Source organism: Phragmites australis, chromosome 9 (assembly GCF_958298935.1).
Source record: "Phragmites australis chromosome 9, lpPhrAust1.1, whole genome shotgun sequence".
Taxonomy (NCBI): domain Eukaryota; kingdom Viridiplantae; phylum Streptophyta; class Magnoliopsida; order Poales; family Poaceae; genus Phragmites; species Phragmites australis.
The window spans coordinates 33972820-33978860 of NC_084929.1; positions in this window are offsets into that span (position 1 = coordinate 33972820).

Sequence of the window (6041 nt, forward strand, 5' to 3'; positions counted from 1 at the left end):
AATTAAAAAAATTCAGAAAAAATTTATTTAATAAAATTTGAAATTTAGTGAAAAAATCATTTTTTTTCTGTTCGGTTTACCGAGCGGTTTTCTCGGTAAATCGAGCGATTTGGTCGGTAAATGAGGGATCAAAAACCGTCTAAATTGATGCGATAACCGAACGATTTTAAGCGATTACCGAGATATATGGACGTATTATCAATAATTATGTAGAAAAATTATAAGAAACAAAAAATTGACCACTTAATCATGGAAAAAATAGTATAGAACCATGTTATGTTTTGTAATATCATATAAAATTTTGGCATGACCTTTGCTATATTTTGAAAGTTTTGAAGGCAACAAACAGATAGTAATAGTAATTCAATCACGAATATATAATTGTTGCTTCGAATATATGCGTATATTATATATGCAGCGTATGAAATTAATAAATATATATTGAATTGTCCGTAGTAAAGCTAAAAACACAATTACATCTCATCCTTCAGTACTTACCATGGTATCCACGCCACGTGCAATCTACGAGATGGAAAAAATTAGTGTAACAACATGGTATGGAAATAAAGTAGTTGTAAAAAGTAAATTTGCATCACCTTTAGAACCACCAGCTTGAGGGTGAAAGTGTATCTAGCCCCTATGTGTGGTTTTGGTAATTAATGACAATACATATGGACTAACAATGTTGTTGAGATTGTTAGTAGGTTGTTCAATAGGTGAAGCCTAGGTGAAGAGACATGCATGAACTCTAGGTGAATGGGAAGATTGAAAGTACATCGAGATGAACGAGCTCTAGGTGATGCTCGGATGTGATGCATGGAGGAGAAATATGCATCTAAATAAAGGAGTTCTTGGTGATGCTCATAAGAAGAAGAAGCTCAATAAGATTAGCAATAAGCTTGAAGGCTAAGTTACTTGTGGAGATCAAGTAACTTAAGGTATAATGTTGTCATTTAGGTTTTATGGACTAACCCATGTGCTTTGTGCTTGAGAGTGAGTTAGGGTTAGGATCTATAAGAAGGCATAAATTGAATTGAAATCACATATGCCAAGAGTGAAGAACAAAAGTGGACTCCATATATGAAAAAGTGAATTCCTTGAAGATGTCGAATACAAAGTGGTTTTCTATGGCAAAACGGTGAAGGGCAAGCAAGACTCGGCTGCGATGGACCATCCGTGGTGAAGGGCAAGCAAATGGCTTGGCGCCGAAGGACCAAGGCGGTGGTGAAGAGAGAGTGAAGGCTTTGCGCCGATGGACCGTGCGAGGCTATGGGAAGCTATGGATGATTCACATAAATCATATGAAGAATCAAGAAGAGATGGAGTGAAGATTTTATGGAAGTTAGCAACCCTCAAGGTTTGAAAGAAAAGAAGCGGTACTTGAAAGTTTTCAAATGCTCAAAGTGGTTCAAACGAGTTTTATCTTTGAATTTGAGTATAGGTATGCCGCACTATTAAGAGAGATGCAACGTGAGCTAATTGTCGTGTCTCAGTGCTCAAGAGTTCCCAACCAAACCCAAAGTGAGAGTTTGTTGTTAAGAGTCCGGAGCGGAAAATGGGGAAGTGTCCAAAATGGGTTTTGGAGTGTTCCTAATTTGATCCTTTGTGTTTTAGGTCATGAATTCAGTTGGGATGAGTAGCCCTCTGAATAAGCTTTCCATAGAGTCCAAAATCGTCGAAATCGGACTCCGGAATCAAAAGTTATCGCCGTTTTTCGGAGGTCAGCTGTGCTGTACTCGGAGACTCCGGTGAAGACCGGATTCTCCGGTACCTGGAAAGGCCGGAGACTCCGGTGAAGTCCGGATACTCCGGTACCTGGAGTGGCCGGAGACTCCGGGAAGTCTTCGGGGCTGTTTTCTGGGTTAAGTGCCGACCGGAGACTCCGGTGTAGGCCGGATACTCCGGTAAAAGTCCAGAAAAGAGCATAACGGCTAGTTCTGACACATTCTGTGACCGTTCTGACGTCGTATTTGGATTTAGGGCCGGATACTCCGGTGTTCACCGGATACTCCGGCCAGTTCTGTCAAAAACAGTAACGGCTAGTTGTTTGGAGTGGGCTATTTATACCCCACTCACCCCATCCTTTGGGGCTGCTGGAAGGGCACGAAAAGAACACATTTTTAGAGCCAAAAGAACCTCTCCCACTCCATTCTAGTGAGTGATTTGAGAAGAAAAGAGAGTTGGGTTGAGAGATTGGAAGATTGAGTGCAAGTGAGCAAAATCCAATCTTGAGCACTTGAGTTCTCGGCAAGAAGTTCGTTGTCGTGTTTGTTACTCTTGGAGGTGAAACCTCCTAGGCGGCTAGGCGTTGCCGACGAGCACCCAAGGTTGTGGGTTGCCGCGGAAGTTTGTGAAAGGCTCGATTTCGCCTCCGAAAGGGAAGAAATCAAGAGTGGATCGAGGAAAGCGGTTGAAAGAGACCCGGCTCGTTGGAGCTTCCTCAACGGAGACGTAGGATTCACGGTGGTGAATTCGAACTTCGGGAAACAAATCTTTGTGTCTCCTTTCTTGTTTCCTTACTTTTAAGTTCTTGCTCAAATCTTTGTGCATATTGCTCGATATACTTGTTTGTGTGTATTTGAGTGTAGGTTCTTCGTGAATCTACTTGAAATCATCTCCGGGAACACACGACATCACCTGGTTTGAGCTAGAACTCTCTACTCATCATTTATATTCAGTTTCAGGCTCAGTTCTGTACAGAACCCGGAGAATCCGGCCTTTACCGGAGTTTCCGGACCTGTACACACCGGAGTATCCGGACTACACCGGATACTCCGGATGAACAGTAATTCCAGACATATGAACAGTATTTTCAGCCTTTTTCAATTTAAGTTTTATTGCATATCTCTTGCTAGAATTGAGTAATTTTTGTCACATTAGGATTGTAATTTCCACACTTATATAGGGTGATTGTGCACTAGTTGAGCCTAGCATATTTAGGTTTTTCTCTTGTGAAAAACTCGTTAGTTTATATTCCGCTGCAGGTTTAGGCCAACGGTAGAAAGGGTTGAATTTTTGTAAAAACGCCTATTCACCCCCCCTCTAGGCGACATCATTGTCCTTTCAGAGGGACGATTACATTCGTCCATATTATACTCATCGGTGGACATTAGCATTAGCCGTCGTGTCGATAGCAACTCTGCCTTAAACTCAGCCCATGTTTGCCTTGTCCATGCAGAAGTGGTTGATCATTATCCTTGCAAAATGGTGTAAAACTCAGGGTCTTGCCACTCATAGACCCACTGAATAGGAGGCTCTGACTGAGCATCGGGGACAGGATAGTGGTACGGATACGATCCAGAACTACTCTTCATGCCATAGCTGCTGGAATAGCTCGCACTATCTTGTAGTCCTGATCCTGTGTGGCATGCGAAAACTGGCTCTCACCAGTGAATTGCACGGGAGGAACGACAGATGATTGGCATGGAGGAACATCACCGCCCTGATCATCATCATCACCGCTGTCAGTGTTTGAGCTACTGTCATTTGATTCTTGGTAAGTTGAGCTCTTTGGGTCACCATCCGTGCTCTCATCGCTTTGCACTTGTCTTTTGCCCTTGCCCTTAGTCCTCTTGCTCTTGTTTGTATGCGTCATTTGCTTCTTCCTCTTTCCCGTGTGTGTGTTACCAACCACTGTAGCAGCCCATTGTTGTAAGTCAGGTGTGTTCGCTGTGTCTGTCACCAGGTGAGTAGGCAGGGGTACGTCGCTATCTGTGTCCTCCTCGTTAAGCTCAGGGGCTGTATTTGATCTCCCGGTCTCCATCCAGTCCCAGAGCGGATTGTTATCCTCGTTCAATATGACCTCCATAAGCCGCTAAAATGGATCATCATCAACAGTCGACCTGATACCTGCATCCAAGTTGTTCTGTATTCTCAAGTTGTAGTTGACATATACCAACTTATGGAGTTTCTTGTAGCTTAATCGATTGCGAACTTTGGTGTGGATGAAAGCAAATATACTCCAGTTCCTCTCACACCCACTAGATGACTTCTTGTAGTTGGACCCGTTATTAATCACAATCTGTACAATATTTTGTAGGCCCAAATCAGTTACCACTGCTCCTATCTCCTGCATAAAAGAATGAACCAAATAAATATGCAACAATTGAAATACTATGTTAGCAACTTAGGAAAATAATGTACCTTGTTCAAATATTTCGCATCTTGATTGTAGTCGGTTGCATCTACAGACTTGTGAAAAAACATACGACCATTGCAATATAAGAGGAAATTAATAATACTCATGTGTGTCGGTCCCGTCCACGAATCGCACATTATGGTAACACTATACTCTGGCCATTCTACCTTTCACTTGTCAAATATTTTCTTCAAGGCATTTTTCGTTCTCGTCCAGATACTTACCATCTATATCCTGGCTTGTTAGAGATGGTACACCCTCGCCTGTTACGGAACAAATGATCAGACGTCAAAAAGAAAGAAGTATGACAACAATAAATTCATTACAAACTTAATCACTTACTCCATTTCTGTGTTTCTTTAACTGCAGTGATAAAGAATGCATCGTCCGCCCTTCTGCCAGGAATGCCTGAAGTGTGAAAAAAATTGGACCATGCCACACCAATAAATTCCTTCGCTTTCTTTCCCTTAGCATCCATGACCCGGTGTCAATCTTTGGTTGCACAGGGGCTTTTGCTAAAGCAACATTGTAATCCCTGATACTTGGTGGTGGCTCCCTTATTGACGATTCTCTCCTAAGCATCCTCTTTAACACAGAGCCCCCTCTGTCAGTACCACTACCACCTCCATATTCGTAGGACTCGCCTGCCCTCCTCCCGAACTCTTCCTCGTCCCTCGATTGAGCCATGGCACGCTGCACCTGTTCTTCTTCCGTGTCCTCATTGTCGCTTGTCAAATCTACTTGAACTCTAGCTGATTCTTGTCTCCGAACCCTCTCGCCAGCTTTTCCCTTCCTCTTATCTCTTGCCTTATCCAGCTCACGTCTGAAATAATCACGTACATCTGGAGGCACCCTATCACAATGTACAACATTCGATCCGTGCCTTGCTAAATGTTCTTTCAACCTTGTGGCACCACCGCCTCTCTTTTCCTTATTGCAATAATTACACCTAAAACTCGGGGCCAAATTGTCCCCATGCTGCCACACCACATCTTTATCTGTTATCGCTTAGTTTGCAATTTCTCTGTTGGAAGAAGAAATCTCTATGGTTAGCCTACTAATACATATCTCCAGACATGTTCAAATCGCTATTCAACTCAATTGAACAAAAATTATCAATGGTTATCCAACTAATAAACTTATTTGAACGAATATTAGCACCATTTGCACCTAAAATCGATAGTAAATGGCCGATTATCTAGCACGAATATTACCACCATTCGCATGTACTTGGACAATTCAATGTAATAAGGACCATAACCCAGCGAATCAACCGAACTCATCACCGAACAATGCATTTTACACAAAAAGCTACTAAACAGTCCACAACCGAACTCATAACGCAGTGCATCATCGAAATACCATGCAATCTATCACTACCGATCATATAACATCGATTACAGACCGATAAGCACTAAAAATCGAAGTGGTTGAAGCGGTTACCGAAGGTTGGCCGACGGTTACCGAGCAGCGACGATAGCTGGCGACGAGCTGGGGCCGACCAATGCGGTCGGTAACCGCCCACCTGCGCTCGATAACCGGAGATTTGTCGCCGGATTTGCGCTGGAGCTGACCGGATTTGGTCGGGCGACCGCCGGCGCCGCACGTGGAGCTGCGGGAGGTGGGGTGGGGAAAGTGTGCAGTGCACAGCTAGCTCCAAACCGACGCTACCTTATCCACTGGCCGTGGGCTGCAAACGGGCCGCCAGCTACTGTATATTCGGCCCAGTACACAAAACAACCCATTTAAAATATATCCGAAGTTTGCCCGTCAATTTGGATGTCCAAACGATATTTGTTTAAAGTTTGGTTTTCACAGATACTCTTGAAATTATCTCTAGTTTTTTATCGGATTTTTTTTGGATTTTTTGATTTTTTTAAAAATCGGTTTGAATTTTTTGAAT